The 27,647-nt window shown below is 44.7% G+C and overlaps 1 protein-coding gene across 10 annotated transcripts in view; it reads right to left on the reverse strand.

Moving 5' to 3' along the window:
* The window catches only part of LOC138246371 (carnitine O-palmitoyltransferase 1, liver isoform-like), a 389,657-nt gene that overhangs the window by 201,856 nt on the left and 160,154 nt on the right, over positions 1–27,647 (reverse strand). The gene's annotated exons all lie outside the window — the stretch shown is intronic.

Genomic DNA, 27,647 nt, shown 5'->3' on the forward strand with positions numbered 1-27,647 from the left:
CTGAACCACATAATTGTGAAAAATGCCCTCCTATAAAACTGTGTTTGCCTCAAATATTTGATCACAGAGGTTCCCCAAGAAAAAAAAACAGGAATGGAGGTGTGGGTTAGCTGTTTACTAGCATGTACTACGGAATAGAGACAACTGTTTCTTTCCATCCAATGTAGTCTAATATTTTTCAAAGTTGACGTAAGCATGGACGAACACCAAAAGATAGCAGCCAAACAAAATGAAGTGGGCTGAGGCACAGAAAACCATACTTTAAAAGAAGAGATTGTGGGAGGAGGGGCCCAGCGAGCACATGAGCAGACAGCTTTCTTCTCCTGTACTCAATAGGAATTGTCCACCAAGAGGATCCAGCAGCGTACAGACTACAGCCCTCTCTCCCTCAATCATGAAGACTTCAAGGTGACTGCAGGGCAGCGCAGCAGCTTCTAAGCTAGACAGAGTAAACGTTGGGGGTAGGTGAGGCAATAAAGGGAAGAGAGAGGGGGTGTAATCCACTACAGGGGAATGATGGGGATGTGTCCCTAAGGGACTATAAGAATATCTTGCTTGGTAAGAGGCAGGTGAAATGCAAAAAAGCGTTTACAAAGCATCCTGCTGGAAAAAAGTATACTAGGTGAAAGCAGCAAGAGGCTAGATCATAAAAATAAAAAAAAATAAAAACAAGCAAATGATAATAACAAGCCCTAAAAGTGACTCCATCAAAGGTTGAGGACAAAACAGAGATTCCATGTTTGCACTGGCTTAAAAGACAAGCACTTGTATAGCTAGCTAACAGGTCTGCCGTAACAAGCTCATATAATTTAGTTTTTTAATTGCCAAGCATAAAGCACGGAAGAGAAAAAATGAAAACATACCAGCTAACTTTGAAGTCATATGCTTGCAATTGTAATGAAAAAATATAATAATTTTAATTAAATAGTATGGGTGCTTTCTAGAAGGCAGCTAATCCTGCTTATTTCAGGAAAGGAAACTGTTACTTAACCTGTAACTAACTGCTTGTAGATTGCTGATTCGATTTCAGGACAGGAGACTCAGATTATGCTTCTCTAAGTTTACTGCAAAATTTCAGCACCCAATAAAATAACAGTAAACCTGAAACTACATTTCCCATAAATCCCTCAAACAATCAGGGCTCATCAGACACTAAAATACAGCCAACCCACGAGGAAACCTCTTTCTTTGATACTGCAGCCAAACTAAGTGTTCTTTCCACTGTTAGATGTGTTTTCTACATTACTGTACATCCCGCTTGTTAGGTATTGCTTTGTTTTTTCACTGCAGCATGAGCAGCGCTCATGGCATTCTACGTGCTGAATGTTCCCCCTTCAGAGGCTGCCTGGCGTGCCTCGGTCCTCTCTCTGCCACCTGTCAGCTTAGACTGTGCCCCCACGCGGCCTCCCTTCAGTCAGGAGAGCCGCACGGAGCAACCAGGGCCGGTTGCATATCAGAACAATGCATGCCTTTAACACACATGCTGTTATTCCACAGTCTTTACAACAAATGGATCTTTATCACGCATTCCTTTACCACGCATATCATTACAACGACATGCCTTAGGGAAAGCACTGGGCTCTGGAGCACTACAATTTACTATTCCAACGCCAGTCTGCCCAACAATAGGGAAAGCGTAGGACTTTAAATTCACTGTAAAGACATGCATGTTAAAGGAATGCGTGGTGGAGACACGTTCAATTTAACGGCCGCATTGTAACTGCAGCGCAGTGTTCGGCCATCGTGGTAAAGGCTGCTTCCCACCAGGGCATTCTAAACCTCTCTCTCTGCAGCATACCACGGCCACATGAGCCCTACACTGTCAAAGAATGTATGCTAGGAAAACAAGCATTTGCAATGCAATGGGTCTCGCATTTGCTTGAGTCAGAACTAGTGGCGTTGTAAATTCATAACCGAACTTTTCTTGCCACACAAATTGGTCAACCCTGCATCATAATTTGTTTTTTTCCTGTCACATAATTCTAGTGGCCCTGCATATAACTAAAGAAATTCCATTTACCCTCTTCCTCTATCTGCAGCCAAATATTTTGCCATTTAGCATCTTAACTAAAATCTGCCATGCTAGCTCCAATAGAATACCATTTTTACCACCCCACCATCAGAGTTGCTGGCTGGCTAACACAATTCCTAAAACAAGACAGCCAAGGAGGAGTAACGAGAGAAGTAAATTGGAAGGGTCACCCAAACATTTCAAGAGTGTTCAGTCATAGTGTAATAAGGATGGTAAGTTGGCTGGAATCATGGTCGTAATTGCAATAAGGAGAGATTATAAAACATATACAATTATCATATAAACCCAACAAACACCTTTATCAGAAGTAAACGTTTGACATTAGACTGTAATGCTCAGAACACCCCCTGGAGGACACCACAATGAAAACAACATTTGTAAGAAACCTGGTTACCTTACCATTTGTTAGCCCATAGAGAGCATAACCACATGAAAAGAAAATAGCTGAAAGTATTGTAGTGTAACCATATATGTAGTCCCTAGAGGGTTTAGTGCATTACACATCTTCAGGGCTAGCCCTGGCCTACTGCAATGATATTACAAACCAGACCCTTAAAACACAAACTCCTCTCAACTGTAAAACAAAAGTTCCAGCCCTGAGAGAGGTTAAAAAAAGTCACTGAATGGAGGGAGTGGTTATTATTTTGGGTTCCCCAATAATGTAGTGTGGGGGCCTATAAACATAAAGAGTGTGGCACACTGAATGCTTTGGTGGTGGTCCCATTGTCCTAGGACCACCACAGCCTGAGTTGTGGGCAAAAATGTTTTCCAAAAGAATGTTTCAAAGCATTATGGGGCTACTTTTCCCGAGTGCTGTGAATATTGTAGTATCGGTTCTCCTGTTGTGCCGAGAGAGCCACATTGCAGATTTTTGTTTTTTTACCTAAATCATTTATCAATTACACAAGTTTTTGAGAAAGCTATGGAGAGTGAAGGGGAAAGCCAAAAGAAATGACTCTGATTGGGTAACAGTGTAAACAATGTGATCAGCGCTCCAATACCGCTGATGGAGTTTGTACTGTGAGCGGTGTGAGGGCCATGGCTGCCAAGGAGCACGAAGGGGAGACACAAAAGAAAAAAATAGCTCACCCTCATAGAAGTATTTCAACAATCGTGTAATTATACATTTAACAGGGTCAGTCTGCACAGCAATAACAAAACCGCCCCAAGGCGGGACAAACGTAAAGCAATTATCAATGACATTAAGGTATTTTTGAAAGGCAAGCCCACGAATGAGTGAAAGTGATGGGCGTGAGGTGGGCTTGGTTAAAAGCCCACACTACTTACAACAGGTCAAAGTGCTTGCAGGCTCGACCTAAAAACTAGCGGAGGCCCTCGATTCCTCTGTCTGCCCAGATCTCCGTGAACAAGGTACTGATTTGGCCCTGCAACCTTTTGCCAGACAGCTTCGCCTTATTACAGTGTGTCTCCCCATTCCACCCACTCTTGTTTCCACTCCCCTCCTCAAGCCCACTCCTGGCCCCTCAAAGATCCTCCCTAATGCCTCAGATGACAAATGACCTCCTTCTGAGACTTTTGTTCATCTCACACAAACTTTCTTGGACCACATCTTCAGCATGCCATCTGGGTCCAACCCCCTTCTAACCCTGATCCGGTACTTCAGCAGAGGGATGATTCCTCCCCAAACACCCATACCATCCACCCCTTCCCATGCTCCCTCTCCAGACATTGCTGAGGGCCCCTCCAAAAAGAGATTGACCCGCTGATCAACCCATCCTATCATGTCTCTCATGTTGATCTCCCAGACTTTAACACTGATGATACCTCAGATCTATTGACTGGACTCCACACCCTAAAGAGGCCCCATACATACATGCCCACCTCCGCAAGGGGTTTGATAAAGAGGTCTGGGCCAGGCTCCACTCCATTGTGTCTCTGCCCGACTCCGGATGATAAAGCAGCTGATACACAGGCGATCAACACAAACTAACTCATTTCCTTAAGAGTTCTCCAAAAACACAAAGAAGGGCATTCACAGGGCTTGACGCTCATATTAAGATCGCTGACTAGATACCTCTGCCACTCTAGCGAAGATTCTGGAGCTGAGAGTTGACGTTCCCATTGACAAAGAGGTCCTTGCGCGGTGGACCAGTGTGCCACCTGGGCAATGCTAACTGGCCCCCTCTTCGGAGACTCCTTTGTCAAGGACTTGGACGAATTTGTTAAAACTTTCACTGCCCTCAACAAAGTCCAGTGGACCCTAAAGAAGTTATTTAACACAAGCTCTTTTGGCAGGGACTGGGGCTACCGAGGTCACTCATTCGGCCGGGCTTTCCTACGAAGCCTCCAATGTGGATTAGATGATCGCCGCAATTAACTGACAAGACTCCGGCAGTGTTACCTACTATCACACTCACCCCCGATGCCACAGGGTTGAGCATGGCCTAGGAGGTTTTCTGACCCGGACCGAACAGCAGATTGCAGATTTCTATACAGGTGAGTCTGATTTCAAAGTCAGAAGTTTCTTTTGGGGGTGGGGGTTGGATGCGTCCACCTTTGGGCTCAGATCACTCAAGACTCCGGGGTTCTCCAGAAAGTGCAAGTTTATCCAACAGAGTTCTATGGGACTGTCTCTCAACAGGCTCCCTCATGTCAACTGTCTTTTTCCCTTTCAGATCAGGGAGCCACAGATGAGGAAACTCAAGACTCCTGAGGGAAAAGGCCATATACCCCTTCTCTCAACATCCAAATGGTTTCTGCAGTATCATTTTTGTGGTTTCCAAATGAGGAGGGGTGTCACAGGCTGGACCTGAACCTCAGAGTTCAACAGTTGGGTGTGTTATCGTCACTTCAGAATGTAAGGTAGCCACCTCCTCCGGGACCTCCTACTGGGTGGCTGAGTGAATGGTTCGACTCAACCAGTAGGATGCCTACCTTACAGTTCTGATCTTTCCTCCACACAGAAATTTCCTTTAATTTCAGTGGAGGAACCGCTGCTATGAGAATTCAGCTCTTCCTTTCGGGCTGTCATCCGTCCGTTGATGCTTCACCAATTTGATGAAAGCTGTTGTGAAGTTCTTATGTGCTTGTGGCGCATCTCCGTTATCTAGACAGCCTTCTGATCCTGGTCCAGGAGAGGGACCTTCTCCTGTCCCACTTGACTCTGGCTATCTCTCTTCTTCAGCAACTGGGGTTTCTCCTGAATGTGAAAACAGTCTATGACTCCTCACATTTAGTAGAGCTCCTGGATTTCCAGAGAGATTTAATGAGGATGCAGTTACTGTTGCCCTGTCCATGTCAGGGATGTTAAGCTGGAGCAGACTCATCTCGGGTCTCATTGTTGCAGATCGCTTGTGTGGTGGGGCTTCTTGCCTAATCAGTTTAGGCCATGTTATCAGGCTCTTCAATACCCCAAGATCCATTACCTCAGGAAGGGTTTGTCCTACTGTGTTATGATTCCGATGACCCAGGAGACCAGGGCAAAACGGAATGTTGATTATTCTACATGTAAGCATGGAAATGTAGGGCGATATTCAGCTCCCAGCTGATGGTATTATTGAATCAGATGCCAGCAGATGAGGCGGCTTGATCTCCAATGCGAGCTGTTGATCGGAGTTCCAATCACACATCAACTGCCTAGAACTACTGGCGAGTTCTTCTGCCATCAGAGTGCTATCTCCTCAGAAGTTCTCAGGCTACGTCCTTCTGCTGATACAATGCATCTGCGGTCCACTATGTCAACAAACTGTGGGGCAACAGATCGCTCATGCTGGCAGAAATTGCCATGGACTTCTGGCATTTTTGCCTTCAGCGCAAGACCACATTGATTGTAGAACATCTTCCCAGCTGGGCCAAAGCAGTCACGAACTGGAACTCCAAGTTACTGTGGGATCCAAGCGATTAGAAGCTTCATCACCTTCTCTTTTGCTGGCTTCAACACATTTGAGGTTCCTTGTTGGATCGATCTGTTCACTTCACATTTCATTTCTAAGCTCCCACAGTTTTACAGTTAAGGGCCAGACTCTCTGGTCTTAGCGATAGATGCTTTTCTTCAGAACTGAGGTCAGGGCTTAATGTATGCCTTTTTCCCAGTTTGATGACTCCTTGTGTGGCAACTCAAGTGCTGCTTCAGAGAGCGACCTTAATTTGTGTGACCCCTTCCTGGAGAACCCAATTGTGATTTTCGCCTTTGAGGGGCCTCTTGTGTGACTTTACAGTTCAGCTTCCCCCCTTTCCGGATGTCTTGACAAATTCCTTGGGGAGGCATCATCCTCTGTTCATGAAGGGTCTCTCTGGCTCGTGACATGGGGCCTTTCATGAGACGTTGGGGTCTGTATGGCCATCTGCAGCAAGCAGAGGTCTTTATCTCCCAGTCTTGGGCTCCCAGCACTTCTAAACTTTACACGTCAGCTTGGTGTCAATGGGCCATTTCTCTTGCAGACGGTGGATGGCCTAAAGGTCTGAAAGGAATATGTTACTTACTCTGTAGGCATCTGTTCATGACACACAGTGCTGCAGATTCACATGCTCTGCATGCTCCTGCCATCTAGTGTTGGGTCCTAATGTGTGCAAGTTGTTTTTCTTCGAAGAAGTCTTTCGAGGCATAGAGCAAAGTGACTCCTCTTCTTGGTGATAATGTGCATTGTTATCAACTCCATTGTTAGATTGTTTTCCCGCAGTCTAGTGAGAATGGAGTGCGAGTATTAGTAGAGAGATACTCATGCATAAGAAATTATAAGAAGGAACTGCAACGACCACAGGAATCTGGGTAGGAGGGTGGGTGCATGTAAATCAACAGCACTACATGCCACGAACAGATGCTTAAAGGGTAACATATTTCGTTTGAAGCATATATGGCTAAATGCTGGGCATAGACTGTAAAGCAGTGCCCTCCAGAAAGCATTGGCTAACCTGTGGGTATTGCATTTGTTTGAAAAAGGGTGCGTAGCACTGCTTGTCCTACATTAGATTGTTGGTGTGGTAAAATATCCACAAAGTAATGTTTAGTGAAAGTGTGTGGTGTTGAGACCATGTAGCTGCCTTAAAAATGTCAGCTATTGGGATATTGCCCAGGAAAGCCACAAGCATGTCTGAATGCATTTTATTACCGACCTAGGAATACTGGATTTAGATATGGGTTTTCCTTTGTGAGGGGGCAAAAAAGCAACAGAGTTGTTTGGTTTTACTAAACTCCTAAATTCTATCAATATAATACATCAGAGTTCTTTTCACATCCAGTGTATAGAGTGCCCTTTCCACAACTGAATCTGGCTGCGGAAAGAAAACAGGTAATTCAACTGACTGATGGAGGTCGAAAGAGGAAACCACCTTTGGGAGGAATTTTCGGTTGGTCTGAAGAATCATCTTATCTCTATGTAGCAGGAAAAAAGGTTCTACTAAGGTTAATTCCTTGATCTCATTGACACGTGTAAGTGAAGTAATGGTCGCCAAAAATGCGACCTTCCAAGATAGAAATTGGAGGGGGCAGTTATGTAATGGTTCAAATGGTGGACCCATAAGTCCGGTGAATACAATGTTGAGATTCCATGTAGGTGCAGGTGGAAACTCTGGATGGGCTCACTGTTATAAGGCCTTCCATAAATGCCTCAATAACTGGTACCTTGAAGTAGGATAAGTGTTGCCTGTTTTGTAAATATGCAGTCACTGCAGCTAAATGTAAGCATATTGAGTGCAGCCCAAAGCCTGTAAATGGTGAAGATGGCAAACAATGTTTTGCACAGTTGTTTGGAATGCCTCAATGTGTTCATTGCAGCAGTAGAAAGCAAATAGTTTCCTCTGAGCTGCATAACACACTATAGTTGTAGGTCTACAAGCTTCTTTGAGAATGGTCATACATTCAGGTGGGAGATTAAGGTAAACAAATTCTATGACCCCAGGAGCCAAATCACAAGCTTGAGTTCCTTTGGATTTGGATGCCTGATTTTTCTAAGGTTTTGAGTGAGAAGGTCCAGGTTGAAGGGAAGCTTTGCATAGGGAACTACAGAGAGCTCGAGGAGTGTGGCAAACCATGGTTGAGAAGCCCAAATGGGAGCTACCAGAATAAGGGTGAAAGACGTGTCTCAGAGCTTTTGAACCACAAACGAAGAGGGAGAGGTGGAAAAACGTGGGCAAATATCCCTGACCAGTTTATACATCAAGCATTGCCCTTGCATACTGGGTGTGGGAATCTGGAGGTGAAGTCTGGGCATTTTGCATTGTCTGTGGCTGTAAACAGGTCTATCTGTGGAAACCTCCATTTGTGTAAGTATTGGAGGAGGACTTGGGGGTAAAGTACCCACTTGTGGGATTGTTGCTGCATACTGCTGAGGAAGTGGCAAAGTCGTTGTTAGTCCCTGGGAGGTGTTCCGCTAGCAGATGGATGGTGTGACTTATTGCCCAATGCCAAAGTCTGAGATAGGCGTGATAACTGTAGAGTGTGTCACCCGCTGTTTTAGTAGATAGTACACAGCTGTCATGTCCATCCGAACCAAGACAACCTTGCCTATCAGGTGAGTTAGGAACGCTTTCAATGCTTGGTGAACAGCTTGAAGCTCAGGTTAGTTGATGTAGAGACCCTGGTGTTTGATGTCCCAGAGAAGCTGAACTGTGAGATCCTGTAGGTGAGCACCCCATCCTGTGAGAGACGCGTCCGCTGCAAGAATGATATGGGGACAGGGGTGAGGAACGGCTGCCACTTTAACAGGTTATGTGTATTCCACAACTGCAGAGTGTGATGAGTGCGGCTATCTACCAACACTAGATCCTGTAACTGACCCTGTGAGACCACTGGCGTGCCAGACATTCATGAGGGAGGTGCATTTGTAGTCAAGTATGTGGCACTATAGCAATCCATGATGCCATCATGCCTAAGAGTCTCATAATTGATTTGACTGTTGTGTTGATTGGGTTGAAACTGTTGTAGTAGAACTTGGATGTGCTGGATCCTGACTACATTTGGCTAGGCTAATACCAATTGTGTTAAAAATGGCTGAATCTGTGGAGCTTGAAGGTGTTATTTTATGTTGATGGTAAACCCTAGTTGCTGGAGAAGATCTAAGGTAGTCTGAGTGTGATGGTGACACAGGGGAAGTGTACTGGCCTTGATGAGCCAATCATCCAGATTTGAGAAGACATGAATGCTCTGCCTGCGCAGATGTGCTGCTACTACTGCTTGGCATTTAGTGAACACACGGGGTGCGATAGTGACTAAATGGGAGCCCCTTGAACTGGTAATGACTTCCAGCTAAAACAAACATGAGGTATTTGCGGTGAGCTGGATGGATTGGGATGTGAAAGTAGGCGTCCTTTAAGTCTACTGCTCACAAACATTGTTAGAGCAATGGAATCATGTTCTGAAGTGTGACAATGTTGAAGTACTCTGATGGGATGTAATGATTTAAGAGCCTGAGGTCTAAGATGGGCCATAATGATGCATCTTTTTTGGGGACGAGAAAATAGAGAGAGTAAACTCCTGAGTCTTGATGCTGAAGAACGACCAGCTCTATGGCTAATTTGTGAAGCAGAGCCTGCACCTCCTGTCTGACCAGGTTTCGATGTTCCATGAGAGTTTGTGTTTTCGAGGTGAGATGTTTGAAGGTGTGGTGACTAGTTCCCACTTGTGGAATTGTAGCTGCTTCCTGCTGAGAAGGAGTGAAAAATCTTTGTCTGTGCCTGGTAGATATTCTGCTAACAGATGAATGTTGTGATGGATGTATGCTCATCTCCAAATGGTCTGTGATAGCTGTTATAGTTGCAAAGACAGTGCCTCCCACCCCGTGCCTCCCACTCCACCCTAAACACCTCCCTCCTGATTTTGTGGATAGTACGTGGCTGTCAGGTTGTCCATCTGGACTAGGACAACCTTGTGAATGAGGTGCGGTAGGAATGCTCTTGAGGCTACGTGAACATCTTGAAGCTCAAGTAAGGTGATATGTAGACACCAGGGTGTGAGTTCCATATACCCTGTATTGTGAGGTTCTTTGTATGTGCACTCAATCCCATGAGTGATGCGTCTGTTGTGACAGTTATGCGGGAACAGGGTTGAGAAAAGGCCAACCCTTCAACGTCATGGTATTCCACCACTGCAAAGAGTGATGAGTTTGGCGGTCTATCAACATGTGATCCTCCAATTGACCCTTTGACTGAGACCCACTACTGAGCTAAACATTGCTGTAACAGACCCATGTGTAGGGGGCCATGGGGTACTATGGCAATAGAAAAGGCCTTCATCCCTGAGAGGCGCATGACTGTCCTCGCTGTTATCTGCTGATTTGTCTGAAACGGAGGTAACAGTGTTTGAAAAATCTGAACTATTGCAGAATTGAGATAAGCTGGCCCTATTTGGGTGTTCAGAATAGGCCCTACATATGGTTGTATCTGTAGAGCTTGTAGGTGAGACTGGAGAACACGGATGGTGAATTCCAAGCAGTGGAGCAGATCTAATGTAATCTGAGTGTATTGTTGACAATGTTGATGAGTGTTGGCTTTGATAAGCAAATTGTCCAGGTATGAAAACACGTCTATCTTTTGTCTGCATAGATGGGCTGCTATTACAGCTAGACACTTGGTGAACACTCAAGGTGCAGAAGACACTCCGAAGTGGAGGACTTTTAACTGATAATGTTCGACACCCACCAGAAACCTGATATATTTGCAATGAGCTGGGTTTACTGGTATGTTAAAATATGCTGCTTTTATATCTTGTGTAGTCATAAAGTCGTCCTGTTGGAGGAAATTAAATCACATCTTGTAAGGTGGCCAGGTGGAAGTGTTCCAATAGGATGCATTCGTTTAGTAGCCTTAGATCCAGGATTGGCCAAAAGGAACTTTCCTTTTTGTGTATTAGGGAGTGAACTCCTCTGCCGTGGTGTTGATGAGGGATGGGTTCTTTAGTTCCTTTGAGTAGAAGAGCTTGATCTTTCGGTTTGAGCAATGTTTGATGTTCCATTGATAGTCTGTGAGTGTGAGGTGGAATCTTGGGAGGTGTGGTAGTGAGTTACAGACAACAGCCAGGTTGAATAATGTTCAGCACTCATTATTCTGGTATTATTGACTGTCATGTGGGTAGAAAATCCTGTAAACAACCCCCGACAAGTGTTATATGATATGGGGGTGGGAGGAGAGGGAAGTCATTGTTTAGTGGTGGGTGTTCGGCCATGTGGGGGAAGCACCCTTGCTTCTATCCTTGGCTGTGTTGCCTCTGTATGAGTCTCAAAGTAACCTCTTGGAGAAGATTGTTGGCTATGACTGTGGTGTTAGGAGGAGGAAGCGGCGGCTCAGGAGACTCTGGAGCCTCCACAAAAGCTGGAGCAGTGAAAAGAGCCATGGGGCGTAGATGTTTGGAGGGCCCCCATTGATTTCACCATCTCAGTGTCTTTTTAAATTTCCTTTAAGGTCTGGTCAACTTGGGGACCGAAGAGATGCACTTTGTTGAACGGGAAATTAACTAGGCTAATTTACACCTCTGAATTAAAGTCAGAACTACGAAGCCATACGTGGCGTCAAAGTAGAATAATGGTGTTGATGCCTCTGGCTGCCACATCGGCACAATCCAGTGCACATCGTATGGAGGTGTTTGATATTAGCTTGCTTTTGGAGACAGAGGAGATCTTCCATCTCAAAGTGTGCGCGGTTGTTTCGACGACAGACCCATTGAGTTGGCAATGCACCTGTGATTGGCGGATTGTGCCACAAGCCTTTTCCCTGCCACATCAATATGTTTACTTTCTTAATTAGGCGGCGGGGCTTCTCCGGTAGCCTGTGAGTTGGCCTGCTTGCGAGCAGTTGTAATCATCAGTGAGTGTGGTGGTACTTTATATATATATGTAAAATGTCACTTACCCAGTGTACATCTGTTCGTGGCATTAGTCGCTGCAGATTCACATGCTGTGCACATCCCGCCATCTGGTGTTCGGCTCGGAGTGTTACAAGTTGTTTTTCTTCGAAGAAGTCTTTTCGAGTCACGAGATCGAGGGACTCCTCCCATTTCGGCTCCATTGCGCATGGGCGTCGACTCCATCTTAGATTGTTTTCCCCGCAGAGGGTGAGGTAGGAGTTGTGTATGCTAGTAATAGTGCCCATGCAATGGAGTGAATACGTATGTACATAATGTAGTTTAAAATATTATATTTACAAATTTACAAATGTTTAAGATCAACTTCTAAACGGCTACAGGCTCCCGGGGTGGCGGGTGGGCGCATGTGAATCTGCAGCGACTAATGCCACGAACAGATGTACACTGGGTAAGTGAAATTTTCCGTTCAATGGCATGTGTAGCTGCAGATACACATGCTGTGCATAGACTAGTAAGCAGTTATCTCCCCAAAAGCGGTGGTTCAGCCTATAGGAGTTGAAGTTGTTTGAAACAATGTTCGTAGTACTGCTTGACCTACTGTGGCTTGTTGTGCCGTTAACACATCTACACAGTAGTATTTGGTAAATGTATGAGGCGTAGACCATGTAGCTGCCTTACATATTTCGGTCATTGGAATATTTCCTAGAAAGGCCATGGTAGCCCCTTTCTTTCTAGTTGAGTGTGCCTTTGGTGTAATAGGCAGTTCTCTTTTTGCTTTAAGATAACAGGTTTGAATGCACTTAACTATCCATCTAGCAATGCCTTGTTTAGAAATTGGATTTCCTGTATGAGGTTTTTGGAAAGCAATAAATAATTGTTTTGTTTTTCGAATTAGTTTTGTTCTGTCAATGTAGTACATTAACGCTCTTTTGATGTCTAATGTATGTAGTGCTCTTTCAGCTACAGAATCTGGCTGTGGGAAGAACACTGGTAATTCTACTGTTTGATTCAAGTGGAACAGTGATATGACTTTTGGTAAAAATTTAGGATTTGTCCGTAGAACTACTTTATGCTTGTGTATTTGAATAAATGGTTCTTGTATGGTAAATGCTTGAATCTCACTTACTCTTCTTAGAGATGTGATGGCAATTAAAAATGCAACTTTCCATGTTAAGTATTGCATTTCACAAGAGTGCATGGGCTCAAAAGGTGGACCCATGAGTCGTGTTAAGACAATGTTGAGGTTCCATGAAGGAACTGGTGGTGTTCTTGGTGGTATAATTCTCTTTAGGCCTTCTATAAACGCTTTTATGACTGGTATCCTAAATAGTGAAGTTGAGTGCGTAATTTGCAGGTGAGCTGAAATTGCGGTAAGATGTATCTTAATGGACGAAAAAGCTAGCTTTGACTTTTGCAAATGTAGTAAGTATCTAACGATGTCTTTGGCAGATGTGTGTAAGGGTTGAATTTGATTATTATGGCAGTAATAAACAAATCTTTTCCACTTATTTGCATAGCAACGTCTAGTGGTAGGTTTCCTAGCATGTTTTATGACCTCCATACATTCCTGTGTAATGTCTAAGTGTCCGAACTCTAGGACTTCAGGAGCCAAATTGCTAGACTCAACGATGCTGGATTTGGATGTCTGATCTGTTGTTTGTGTTGCGTTAACAGATCTGGTCTGTTTGGTAGTTTGACATGAGGCACTACTGAGAGGTCTAGTAGTGTTGTGTACCAAGGTTGTCTTGCCCATGTTGGTGCAATTAGTATGAGTCTGAGTTTGTTTTGACTCAACTTGTTTACCAGATATGGAAGGAGTGGGAGAGGGGGAAAAGCGTAAGCAAATATCCCTGACCAACTCATCCATAACGCATTGCCCTGAGACTGATCTTGTGGGTACCTGGATGCGAAGTTTCGGCATTTTGCGTTTTCCTTTGTTGCAAATAGATCTATTTGTGGTGTTCCCCACATTTGGAAGTAAGTGTTCAGTATTTGGGGGTGAATCTCCCATTCGTGGATCTGTTGGTGATCCAGAGAGAGATTGTCTGCTAACTGATTCTGAATTCCTGGAATAAATTGTGCTATTAGGCGAATGTGGTTGTGAATCGCCCAATGCCATATTCTCTGTGCCTGGAGACACAACTGTGTTGAGTGTGTCCCTCCCTGTTTGTTTAGGTAATACATCGTTGTCATGTCTGTTTTGACAAAAATGTGTTTGTGGCTTATTATGGGTTGAAATGCTTTCAGCGCTAGAAATACTGCCAATAGTTCTAAGTGATTTATGTGAAACTGTTTTTGCTGAGTGTCCCATTGTCCTTGGATGCTGTGTTGATTGAGGTGTGCTCCCCACCCTATCATGGAGGCATCTGTCGTTATTACATATTGTGGCACTGGGTCTTGGAAAGGCCGCCCTTGGTTTAAATTTATACTGTTCCACCATTGAAGCGAGGTGTATGTTTGGCGGTCTACCAACACCAGATCTAGAAGGTGACCCTGTGCCTGTGACCATTGTGATGCTAGGCACTGTTGTAAAGGTCGCATGTGAAACCTTGCGTTTGGGACAATGGCAATGCATGAGGACATCATGCCTAGGAGTTTCATCACCATTTTGACTTGTATTTTTTGTTTTGGATACATGGCCTGTATTACATTGTGAAAAGCCTGAACCCTTTGTGGGCTTGGAGTGGCAATCCCTTTTGCTGTGTTGATTGTCGCCCCTAAGTATTGCTGTGTCGGACACGGCAGAAGGTGTGACTTTGTGTAGTTGATTGAGAAACCTAGTTTGTGGAGGGTTTCTATGACATACTTTGTGTGTTGTGAACACTGTTCTAGTGTGTTGGTTTTGATTAACCAATCGTCTAGGTACGGGAACACATGTATTTGCTGCCTTCTGATATGTGCAGCTACGACTGCCAGGCATTTTGTAAAAACTCTTGGTGCAGTTGTTATTCCAAATGGCAACACCTTGAATTGGTAATGTACCCCTTGGAATACAAACCTTAAGTACTTTCTGTGTGAAGGCTGTATCGGTATATGGAAATATGCATCCTTTAGGTCTAGTGTTGTCATGTAGTCTTGTTGTTTGAGCAGTGGGATTACGTCCTGTAATGTCACCATGTGAAAGTGATCTGATTTGATGTAGGTATTTAATGTTCTGAGATCTAATATAGGTCTCAGACTCTTGTCTTTTTTGGGTATGAGAAAGTACAGAGAGTAAACTCCTGTTCCTTTCTGTTGGTTTGGTACTAATTCTATTGCTTCTTTCTGTAGCAATGCCTGAACTTCTAGTCCTAGAAGATCTATATGTTGTTTTGACATATTGTGTGTTTTCGGTGGGACGTTTGGAGGGAATTTGAGAAATTCTATGCAATAACAATGCTGGATAATTGCCAGTACCCAAGTGTCTGTTGTTATCTCCTCCCAATGTTTGTAAAATTGGCTTAGTCTCCCCCCCACAGGTGTTATGTGTTGGGGATGTGTGACTTGGAAGTCACTGCTTGTTTTGAGGAGTTTTGGGGCTTTGGAACTTTCCTCTATTCTTTTGGAATTGTCCCCCTCTATATTGCCCCCGAAAACCTCCCCGCTGATATTGGCTTTGATAAGTGGGCCTTGCTTGTGAGGTTGTGGCCTCTGGAGGTTGACCTCGAAACCCTCCCCTAAATTGTGTTTTGCGAAATGTGCCTCTGCTCTGTGGGGAGTAGAGTGCGCCCATGGCTTTTGCCGTATCAGTATCTTTTTTGAGTTTCTCAATAGCAGTGTCGACTTCCGGCCCAAACAACTGCTGTTCATTAAAGGGCATATTCAGCACGGCTTGTTGTATTTCCGGCTTGAATCCTGACGTACGCAACCATGCGTGTCTCCTTATTGTTATTGCAGTATTTACTGTCCTTGCAGCCGTATCTTCTGCATCCATTGCTGACCGTATCTGATTATTGGAGATACTTTATCCTTCTTCCACCACTTGTTGTGCCCTTTTCTGGAACTCTTTAGGTAAGTGTTCTCTGAAATGCTGCATTTCGTCCCAATGAGCTCTATCGTATCTTGCCAAAAGTGCTTGTGAGTTGGCAATGCGCCATTGGTTTGCTGCTTGTGCTGCAACCCTTTTACCCGCAGCATCGAATTTGCGACTCTCCTTGTCTGGAGGTGGTGCGTCTCCCGAGGTATGAGAGTTTGCTCTCTAGCGAGCTGCCCTGACAACCACAGAGTCTGGTGTTAATTGCTGCGTAATATAAACAGGGTCTGTTGGCGGTGGCTTGTACTTCTTCTCCAGCCTTGGAGTTATGGCTCTGCCTTTTACAGGATCCTGAAATATTTGTTTGGAATGTTTTAGCATTCCCGGGAGCATAGGTAAGCTTTGGTATTGGCTATGAGTGGAGGATAGTGTATTATACAAAGTCATCCTCAATTGGTTCTGCATGCAAGGTGACGTTATGAAAAACAGCTGCCCTTGAGACCACCTGCGTGTATGATGTACTGTCTTCAGGTGGCAACGGCCTCGCAGGATAACAGTCTGGGCTGTTATCTGATACAGGAGCATCATAAAGGTCCCATGCGTCGGGATCATCTTGACTCATTGCAGTATGAGTCGGGGATTGCATCAGTGGTGAAGTGGCTACCGGTGATGTGTGCACTGATGGTGGTGGAGTTGTTTGTCTTGCCACCTTTGCCTGTGGCTGCTTGTCCTTTTCTTGAAAGGCAAGTCTTCTTTTCATCTTAATTGGGGGAAGAGGGCTTATCTTCCCTGTGTCCTTTTGAATGTGTAGCCTTCTTTGAGTGTAGTCTGGCTCTACTGATTCAAGTTCTTCTCCGAACTTATGTTTTTGCATCTGGGAGGACAATCCCTGTTCCTCTGTGTAGGAACCTGTTTTCGGTTCCGAGGCTGGATGTTTCGGAATCGAAACCTTTTCGGTCGCCTTTTTGGGCTCCGAGGAAACCTTCTTTATTTTCGGCGTCGTGGTGTCTCGGTGCCGACCCATTTCGGTGCCACTGTCTCGGTGCTGAATCTGCTCGGAGCCGCTGTCTCGGGCCCGAGATTGCTGTGTGGCGGTATCTCGACTGGAGTCGGATGACTTCACCACAAGCGTGCCCTTTTTAGGTGCCAATGATCGGTCACCTATTTTTCGGGTTAAGCCATGGCCTGTTGGCGGTGGCGTCCCCCGGGCTTTTGTTGTCTTCTCGTGAGTTTTATGTTTCGATATTTTACTCACGGTTTTCGGCGTTTCTTCGGGATCGAGCTCGTCCGAGTCCGATTCCTGGATGGAGAAGGTTTCTTCTTCCTCCTCAAAACTCCCTTGTCCTGTCGGCGCCGACGCCATATGCAATCTTCTTGCTCTTCGGTCTCTTAATGTCTTCCTCGACCGAAACGCTCGACAGGCTTCACAGGTATCCTCCTTGTGCTCTGGAGACAGACACAAGTTACAGACCAGATGCTGATCTGTATACGGATACTGGTTATGACATTTTGGGCAGAAGCGGAATGGGGTCCGTTCCAGCAGCCTTGAAGAGACACGTGGCCGGGCCGACCAGGCCCCGACGGAGAATCGAAAAAAAACCAAAGGGCCACCGGAGCGCTTCAAAAGTCGGTGTCGATGTGTTGTAACTAACCCGATACCGAATGCAAACAATACCGACGATTTTTCCGAGATTCAAACTAACTTTCCGACCCGAAACATGGAGCGAAAAGGAACACGTCCGAACCCGATGGCGGAAAAAAAATAATCTAAGATGGAGTCAACGCCCATGCGCAATGGAGCCGAAATGGGAGGAGTCCCTCGATCTCGTGACTCGAAAAGACTTCTTCGAAGAAAAACAACTTGTAACACTCCGAGCCCAACACCAGATGGTGGGATGTGCACAGCATGTGTATCTGCAGCTACACATGCCGTCCAACATATACATACATATATATATATATATATATATATATATATATATATGAATATGATCGTATGGGGAGGATTTGATTTTTTTTTTTTTAATCGTTCCTAGGTGTAATTATCCCAGCCCTAACCACGTCTTTAAAAATGTCTGCAGTATAGCATAACATGCCCTTTAGCATGATTAAGTACTGGGTGGGCCTGTGCGTAGATAAAAGTGTCTCAAAGAGGAAATTCTCTTCTTGAGGTTCTATGTGGAGTTGTACATCATGAGAGGCAGCAGCCCTACTTTATTATCCTTGACTTCACACCCGCATGCAACGCCCCTGTTTAGCTTGCAACACTCCCAGTGGAATTCTAGTGTGAAGTCAGGCACAGTTGAAAGAAGTTACAATGTTCCTGTGAGGCTTAAGCCGCTGTTGAGCTGTGCTATAACGGGGGTTTCTATATGTAATTAAATACTTTAATTACCAACTAATTGTCTCCAGTGTCATCATTACCACATTATTTGTGGTGATGACCATACAAAGCCACCCCTTGACAGAACCTACACATACCGCTGCCATCAAGGAAGGTCCCCGTGACGTGTCTGCCAGTGCTGTGCCTTTGCTAATGTTAAACGTGGTTTTGGGCGAAACTGTTGCGCCTCTCCCATCAAGTCACAGCGGGTTTCCTGTACCGGCGCCCGTGTAGGAGCAAGAGCAGACTTAAAGGAGCAGAAGGAGACGCACTCATTCAATGCAGGACATGCCAAGAGGCAAGTTATCAACAATCTGATTCACATCAGCATTTTAGGCAGGCATCTAGAGCCCGTATGTATTCACTTGGCTAATTCTATAAGACTAAGTACAGTCCCGGTCACGTTTTATTTTGTTGCCACTCACATTACAGAGTGTTTCAGCTTCACAGGAGTTACAGAAAGCGCCTCTTCTTACCTGTACACGGTGATGTGCACATCAATTTTGTAAGCAATTTCAAAGTATCTGGTTGCATCTGATTGATTGTGCGGGCACTGGAGAATATTCGAAGATAAGAACACATGTTGACGCAGAAGAAGTTTGTCTTTATTTACTACATGCAACTTTATAGAACAGTCTTATTACCATATCAACACTTCAGTGGCACACGGTGAGGTGCATACCTTTATAAGGTCAAATAAGGTCAAATTCTAATCTAGTTTTTTTTCAGCTGTCATCCTCTCCAATATAGTAGTGAATTTCTGAAGATTGTATACATAATATTTTCAGTTTCAGTACGTAACTGCAGACATGCAATCGGTTTCACCACCACCTCCATTTTTAGACACTCAGGGAACCTCCTATCCTGTGGAGGCAGTGGTTCGATGCCTTTGAGACGTATCTTTGTGCAACCGGGGCTGTAAGATTCAGACCTGAGCAAAAATAAATTTTTACTACTTAATTTGCTAGGCTTTGAGGGCAGATCTAAGTATAAACATCTACCAGATTTGCCAGTTTAAGATCCAGGAGAGGAAGAGCTGGATGATTTTCAAGCAGATGTCAAAAAATTCAAAACCAGATTTGATGTCCCACTGAGCTTGGTGGCTTCCAGACATTAGTTCTTCAAGAAGTCACAGAAATCTACTATATATATCTCAGCTTTACGGAAACTTGAGGCAGAATGAGAGTCTGAGAATTTTAGTGATCAGCTTATTAGGGATCAGTTTATTTCTTAATGCACTGACAAAGCTATTTGCCAGAAGCTGTTGTCTTTAAGTAACCTTTCACTTATTGAATGCATTAAGATCGCCAAGAGTATAGAAACATCTTTCAAGTCAGTGAAGGAATTTGAAGATAGAGTATTCCCATTCAGTGCAAGAAAGACAAATTTTTTTTTAAGTCAGTGAAGGAATTTGAAGATAAAGAGTAATCCCATTCAGTGCAAGAAAGACAAAGTTTTTTTGTTTTTTTTTCACCATCCTACGGTAAAAATAAATCATATTAATTTTTTTGTCAATCTAATACATGTTTCAGGTATGGTAATCTTATTCACAAAAAACTTGTCCTGCTAAAGATATCTCAGGTAGATTGTGCAGCAAAATGGAAATTTTCCCAACATGTGTCAAGGTGCAAAACGTTCCAAAGTTAAGAAATGCACCATATATGGTTCTTGCAGTTGGTCAAAACAATGTGAAAAGTGCCGATCCTTCTGACTGCATCAACCATTGTGTAGATATCGAAGTGCGAGACAAAGTGTTGCATCTTCTAGTTGACTTCAGTGTCAGCATTACTATGATCACCAAAGAACTGTTCTACTCTACTAGTATGCTTGGAATGACCAAACTCTACTACCTACTGATTGCTCGCCAGTATCCGATTTGTTAGGATACTTTGAAGTTACAATGTGGTTCAAAGGAGGATGCATTCATGGCAAAGTTTACGTAGCAGTCAAAGGACTAAATTTCCTTGGGTGGTTTCACCAAGGGTTATTTGGTATGGTGTTAAAACCAGGAACCAAAGAAAAAGTAATGGTCAAAAGAAATGTTGATATAGTTGAAGAATTGTTAAAAAACTTTTCCCTTGAGTTTTTTCAGGTTAACTGGGAAGGATCAAAGAGTTAAGACACAGAATTAAAGTTAGAGGGTGCCATGCCCATAAAATATAAGATGAGGGATGTGCCTTTTAGTGTGCATGATGATTTAGAGAAGGAACTGGAGATGTTGGCAAAGAAAGAGAATACTGAACAAGTGAAGATCTCATTGTGGTTATCTCCACTAGTGGCTGCATGCAAAAGGAATGGAGATTTAAGAGTGTCTATTGACCTTCGTGCCCTCAACAAAGAGATACGAGTTGATTCCTATCCTGTTGCCAAAATTAATTAAGTTTCGTCTTCAGTTGCTGGAGGTTAGTATTTTTTTAAATTAGATTTAATTTCAGCATACCACCTAACAGAGTTGGAGCTTGAATCCCGTCATTTTACTGTGTTTGTTTCACCACCAGGAATGTACCAGTATTGCAGAAGGCCATTTGTTTTGGCATCAGCAGCTTCAGTCTTCCAGATAGTGACTGTGACAACTCTTAAGGAGATGACGAACGTGCTATATTCCAGGATGATGTACTAATATTTGCTCATGATAAGCAAACACATGATGACACACTCAAACAAGTTCTTTCACTGTTCCACCAACAGAGAATTGTGTTAAGGAAAGAAAAGTGTGAGTTATTAAAAGAGAATGTAGATCTCAAGCTCTGGCATCAGGCCTAAACCGTGATTGATCAATGCTATCTTACAAGCAGCACCACCTTTGGACAAAGTTGGTGTTAAAAGCTTCCTTCGGTTGTGTGAATTTTATTCACGATTTATCAAGGACTTTCCGTTCAAAGTTAGACCCATTTAAAGAAAGAGGGGGAGTTTTGTTACAATGAAGAGTGTGCCAGTGCATCTGATCAAGCCAAGTGCGGAGTCTCTCAAATCATATGATCCCGCACTCACATATGTGCTGATGGTTGATGTCAGCAACAGTAGATTGGGTGCTCTTCTTACCCAAAGAACAGGCAAAGTACAACATACTATCGGCTTTGCCTCAAGGGTTCCTCGTGAGCCAGAGTGTCACTATGGATTAATTGAAAAAGAACTATTAGTGTGTAGGTGGGCTATTGAAAAGTTTTGCATGTACCTGTGGGGAACCCAGTTTGTGATTCAGATTGATCAGAAGCCGTTAGTGCACATTCTGAGGGGGAACAACGTTAAAAACAACACACCCAGAACTGTGAAGTTCTCTGCACGCTTGTTGCAAATTCAAGTTGATGTTCAGCAAATTCCAGGAGGGAAGCATGGAAGAGCTGATTATCTGTCTCATTTTCCTATCAAAGACAACACATCAGGTGTTGATTTATGTGAACTTGAGGATGAAAGTTGCTTGGTAGCCTCTGTGGAACTGAGTAAGGTGGGACCATTTTCTGAGTATGAGTGGAAGTCGAACACACAAGACGATGTGGTGTTTGGTCATGTTTCTAAGTATATGATAGAAGGTTGGTCAAAAGACAAAATGCCGGCTCCCAGTATCCAACACTTCTGCAAAGTTGCTGAAAAATTGTCCCTAGAAGATGGGTTAGTTATGAAATCAAACAAACTGATTGCCCCTGTCACTACGCAAACATTAAATTTTGGAATGAGCCCACAATGGGCATGTGGGGGCTACTTTTATGAACCGTGGGGTATGGTCTGCATTCTGGTGGCCCCAAATGGACAAAGATATTGACATGTTAGTCAAGGACTGTGCAGTGTGTTCCACCAGTGATAAAGCGTTGAAAATATCCACTCCTCCTCCAACTTCCATTTAACTTCCTTCTAGACCATGGCTAAAAATTGGAATTGACTTTGTGAGCCCTTCTTATTCTTTTCCCTCTCAAGTTTCTTTGGTACTTATTGTTTATTACACTAAATGTCTGGAGGTAAGATTCATTGGTGAACCTAAATCTAAAACAGTGCTAAAGTTCTTAAAAGATGTATGCATGAGGGAAGGTTTCCCACAGTGGTAAGTTTCAGATAGAGTACAGTTTGTCTCCTCCGAAGTCCAAGAGTTTCTAGCAGCAATAAACATCTTAGCAGCTCAATTTATCATCCCCAAAGCAATGGTCTTTTCAAGTGCTTTGCCAGAGTGTTGGGTGAGTGTGTACGTTGGGTGTTTCAGAACAAGTGAGAGGTTAGCACAACTATTCCAACCATGTTGTGATTTTATCCTACTACACCTCAGTCCTCTACTTTGGTTTTCTCCAATTGTGCTCCTTAGGGGCAGGAAGCCAGCTACAGATTTCAGACCAGCCTGGATGTCAAGATGGTTGAAACAAAAAGTAGAGGTGAAAGATATGGCTACTCTAATGAGGAACAATGTGCCACTTGCTCAGCATAAACAAAAATGTATTTTGAAACTAGAAAGAAAGTGTTGTAAAAAACAGTTGTTGTAGGTGATTATGTGAGAATTAAAAAAAGTTATCATCTCAAAAAAGGAGATTCAAAATGTTCTAACCCAGTAAAAGTGGAGAGTTTGCAGCAATGCTGTTCGAATGGAAGGCGGTCATTGGTGGAATTGTTCTAAGCTGTAAAACTCCTTCCTCAACAGTTTAGTTCATATCCACATTCTGGTCAAGATACTTCAAAAAAACATTTGCTCCCACAGAAAGATAAGGTACTTGAGTTTTCTTAATCTATTCAAAATGAAACTTAACAGAAATAGGAGGAGTGTCCACCAACATAGAAATCTGATCCGGTATAGATAAACATCCACAGCAGTCTATTATACCTTTGCATATCTGAATTAAGGGAAGTTCTTGTAACTATGCTAAAATTAATATGCAAGCTCCTATGTGAAATTTTATTATGCAATGTTACTGGACTTTCTCTGGTTTATTCAGACAATGTTTTCTAGTTCTTTACATCCTGTTTAAGGTTCATGCAGAAGACTATATTCTTTGATCCAGTTACACTGTTTTTATTATGTTCAAAGTTATGAAAAATATTTTTTTGTTCAATGTTTGATGAAGGGAAAAACTCACAACACTGCAAGTGGAATGCTGGTGGGAAGTCAGGATTCTGAAAGGCACCACTGAAAGAGACGTTACGATGTTCCTGTGACGCTTAACCCACTGTCGAGCTGAGCTGCCAGGTCCTTATCACCTGGAGTTTCTATATCATAGGTGTATGGTGTTATCCCAAAGGTGTCATACCCTGCAATGTGGTCACCTGTATAATATTGTGGGGATCCCTGAAATGAGATGTCTAGGGGATCTCAGAGTGTGGTGGAGACAATGAATGGTGTGGTAGCGAATGTTGTGGCGGTGATGACGGAAGAGGCAAAGGATGAGTTGCTTAGTCCAATTGCTTCCTCTCTCTGGAGGGCCTCTTCGAAAGACAACTGTCTTTTGACTGGTGGAGGAATGGCGGCTTCTCCTGCAGTTTGTGAAGGTTAGGCTTGATTGTCTTTCCAGAATCGCGTTTGTAGCCGCCTTCGACATTTTCAGGTCCAACAATGTTTGTATTTCGGCACCGGAGTTCTACTCGGAGTCTATGTGGTGGACATCAACAGTCTGCTCATAACCACTGTCAGCTCGGCGCGGACGTGCTCTATGCTAAAGGTTTTGGATTTGGCTGGTGTTTCAGCGGGGCGTCTGAAACGTGTTACTCAGTGCCAACCATGGCCAGAACGCAGTGGTTGACCAAGGCCCTCTTGTTCAGAGGGGGCCGTGTGTCTTTTACAATGTTCAGCATGGGACTGAGGGAGAGATGGGGGCCCATACTCAAGGACTGTTGAGTCGGTGTAACTTCCTGCATCTCCAGGTGGACTTTGAGATCAGAGTCGAAACTGCCCTCCAGAGAGGAAGGCTCTTCTTCCGCAGCGGATGCCTGTGGGCATTGTTCTCCTTCTAAACTGATGTCTTCATGGCCGAAGATATCAGGACTGTCTTCAAAGCTTCTCCTCTGCATTTCTAGATGGCATGTCCAACAATCTCGTACAGTTTTCTAGGAACGGAAAGATCAACAAGCCTAGCGATCCTCCTCCCTGTGTTCTGGGGACAAAAACAGGTTACATACCTGATGTAAGTCTGTTTGGGGACAGCAAGGGCAGAATCTGAATACTGTCCGTTCCATCACCAGTGGGGCATTCTTTGGAGAAACTGGGGAAGACTGAGGAAGATGGCACAAAGGGCGAGAACCTAAGGGGCCGCGGTCGAAGCGTGTTGACTCAACCATAGATGTAGCTATTCCTCAATATGCAAAATAGGAAAGCAGGATCAAAAACAATACCAACAAGGGTAAAGCACAAGTCAAAAGAGTACCGTTACCAGTCTGGAACCATCGTGTCAGCACACACGTCTGAACCAGAAAGTGGGAAAAAAAACTAACAATGGAATCTATGCCCATACGCAGTATCACCAAAAGGAGGAGTCGCGAATCGAAAGATTTCTTCAAAGAAAAGCAACCTGCACATATCAAACACTAGCAGACATGAGTATGCAAAGCATGCCTATTTACATCCACACATGCCTCAAACATATGTATATGCATCCTTTGCCACATGAAGCCTTGTTACTATACGGATCCTGCACACTTATTGGTCTCATTTGAATCCTTCTGCATTTAATTTCTAGGTTTACTAGACTTTCCTGTAGTAATCTCCAGGTTTACCCCTTTTCTATCAAACAACATGTTAAAGAGTCTGAACAGTAGCTCCATGCTGGTGGAGCCAGGCAGGGCTGACCCGCAGAGCTGACAAATGATATGACCATTCCTAAGTTGGCACATGGCACCATAAGGAGCAGCAACTGAATGCTGGCACCAGAGTCAGACAGGATGCTATAATTAACAAATTGTATACTGTATTGATACAAATAGTCAAACATGAGTTGAACATTCTAGAGTTAGTGTAAGGAAATGCCTCCTTGGCATGGTTACCCCCTGACTTTTTGCCTTTGCTGATGCTATGTTTTGAATTGAAAGTGTGCTGAGGCCTGCTAACAAGGCCCCAGCACCAGTGTTCTTTCCCTAACCTGTACTTTTGTATCCACAATTGGCACACCCTGGCATCCAGGTAAGTCCCTTGTAACTGGTACCTCTGGTAACAAGGGCCCTGATGCCAGGGAAGGTCTCTAAGGGCTGCAGCATGTCTTATGCCACCCTGGGGGCCCCTCACTCAGCACAGACACACTGCTTGCCAGCTTGTGTGTGCTGGTGAGAACAAAATGAGTAAGTCGACATGGCACTCCCCTCAGGGTGCCACGCCAGCCTCTCACTGCCTATGCAAGTATAGATAAGTCACCCCTCTAGCAGGCCTTACAGCCCTAAGGCAGGGTGCACTATACCATAGGTGAGGGCACCAGTGCATGAGCACTGTGCCCCTACAGTGTCTAAGCCAAACCTTAGACATTGTAAGTGCAGGGTAGCCATAAGAGTATATGGTCTGGGAGTTTGTCAAACACGAACTCCCCAGCACCATAATGGCTACACTGAAAACTGGGAAGTTTGGTATCAAACTTCTCAGCACAATAAATGCACACTGATGCCAGTGTACATTTTATTGTAAAATACACCCCCAGAGGGCACCTTAGAGGTGCCCCCTGAAACCTTAACCGACTATCTGTGTAGGCTGACTGGTTCCAGCAGCCTGCCACAACCGAGACATGTTGCTGGCCCCATGGGGAGAGTGCCTTTGTCACTCTGAGGCCAGTAACAAAGCCTGCACTGGGTGGAGATGCTAACACCTCCCCCAGGCAGGAGCTGTAACACCTGGCGGTGAGCCTCAAAGGCTCACCCCCTTTGTTCCAGCACCGCAGGGCACTCCAGCTAGTGGAGTTGCCCGCCCCCTCCGGCCACGGCCCCACTTTTGGCGGCAAGGCCGGAGGAAATAATGAGAATAACAAGGAGGAGTCACTGGCCAGTCAGGACAGCCCCTAAGGTGTCCTGAGCTGAAGTGACTCTAACTTTTAGAAATCCTCCATCTTGCAGATGGAGGATTCCCCCAATAGGGATAGGATTGTGACCCCCTCCCCTTGGGAGGAGGCACAAAGAGGGTGTACCCACCCTCAGGGCTAGTAGCCATTGGCTACTAACCCCCCAGACCTAAACACGCCCTTAAATTTTGTATTTAAGGGCTCCCCTGAACCTAAGAATTTAGATTCCTGAAACTACAAGAAGAGGACTGCTGAGCTGAAAGACCCCTGCAGAAGAAGAAAAGAAGACACCAACTGATTTGGCCCCAGTCCTACCGGCCTGTCTCCTGCCTTCTAAAGAAACCTGCTCCAGCGATGCTTTCCCAAGGACCAGCTGCCTCTGAATCCTCAGAGGACTGCCCTGCTTCAAGAAAGACAAGAAACTCCCGAGGACAGCGGCCCTGCTCCAAAAAGACTGCAACTTTGTTACAGAGGAGCAGATTTAAAGACCCCTGCAATCCCCGCAAGAAGTGTGAGACTTGCAACACTGCACCCGGCGACCCCGACTCGACTGGTGGAGAACCAACACCTCAGGGAGGACCCTCCGGCGACTCTGAGACTGTGAGTAACCAAAGTTGTCCCCCCTGAGCCCCCACAGCGACGCCTGCAGAGGGAATCCCGAGGCTCCCCCTGACCGCGACTACCTGATCCTAAAGTCCCGACGGCTGGAAAAGACCCTGCACCCGCAGCCCCCAGCACCTGAAGGAACAGAACTTCAGTGCAGGAGTGACCCCCAGGAGGCCCTCTCCCTTGCCTAGGTGGTGGCTACCCGAGGAGCCCCCCCCCCCTTGCCTGCCTGCACCGCTGAAGAGACCCCTTGGTCTCCCATTGAAATCTACAGAGAACCCGACGCTTGTTTGCACACTGCACCCGGCCGCCCCCGCGCTGCTGAGGGTGTACTTTCTGTGTGGACTTGTGTCCCCCCCGGTGCCCTACAAAACCCCCCTGGTCTGCCCTCCGAAGACGCGGGTACTTACCTGCTGGCAGACTGGAACCGGGGCACCCCCTTCTCTCCATTGAAGCCTATGTGTTTTGGGCACCTCTTTGACCTCTGCACCTGACCGGCCCTGAGCTGCTGGTGTGGTAACTTTGGGGTTGCTCTGAACCCCCAACGGTGGGCTACCTTGGACCCAAAACTGAACCCTGTAGGTAATTTACTTACCTGCTAAAACTAACAATACTTGACCTCCCCCAGGAACTGTGAAAATTGCAGTGTGTCCACTTTTAAAACAGCTGTGTTTTATGTGAAAAGTATATATGCTACTGTAATTATTCAAAGTTCCTAAAGTACTTACCTGCAATACCTTTCAAATGAGATATTACATGTAGAATTTGAACCTGTGGTTCTTAAAATAAACTAAGAAATGAAAATGTCACTTACCCAGTGTACATCTGTTCGTGGCATCAGTCGCTGTGGATTCGCATGTTTTGCATAGCTCGCCATCTGGTGTTGGGCCGGAGTGTTACAAGTTGTTTTTCTTCGAAGAAGTCTTTCGAGTCAAGGGACCGAGTGACTCCTCCTTTTGTCTCCATTGCGCATG

The sequence above is a fragment of the Pleurodeles waltl genome, chromosome 7, assembly GCF_031143425.1.
Source record: "Pleurodeles waltl isolate 20211129_DDA chromosome 7, aPleWal1.hap1.20221129, whole genome shotgun sequence".
NCBI classification, from domain to species: Eukaryota; Metazoa; Chordata; class Amphibia; order Caudata; family Salamandridae; genus Pleurodeles; species Pleurodeles waltl.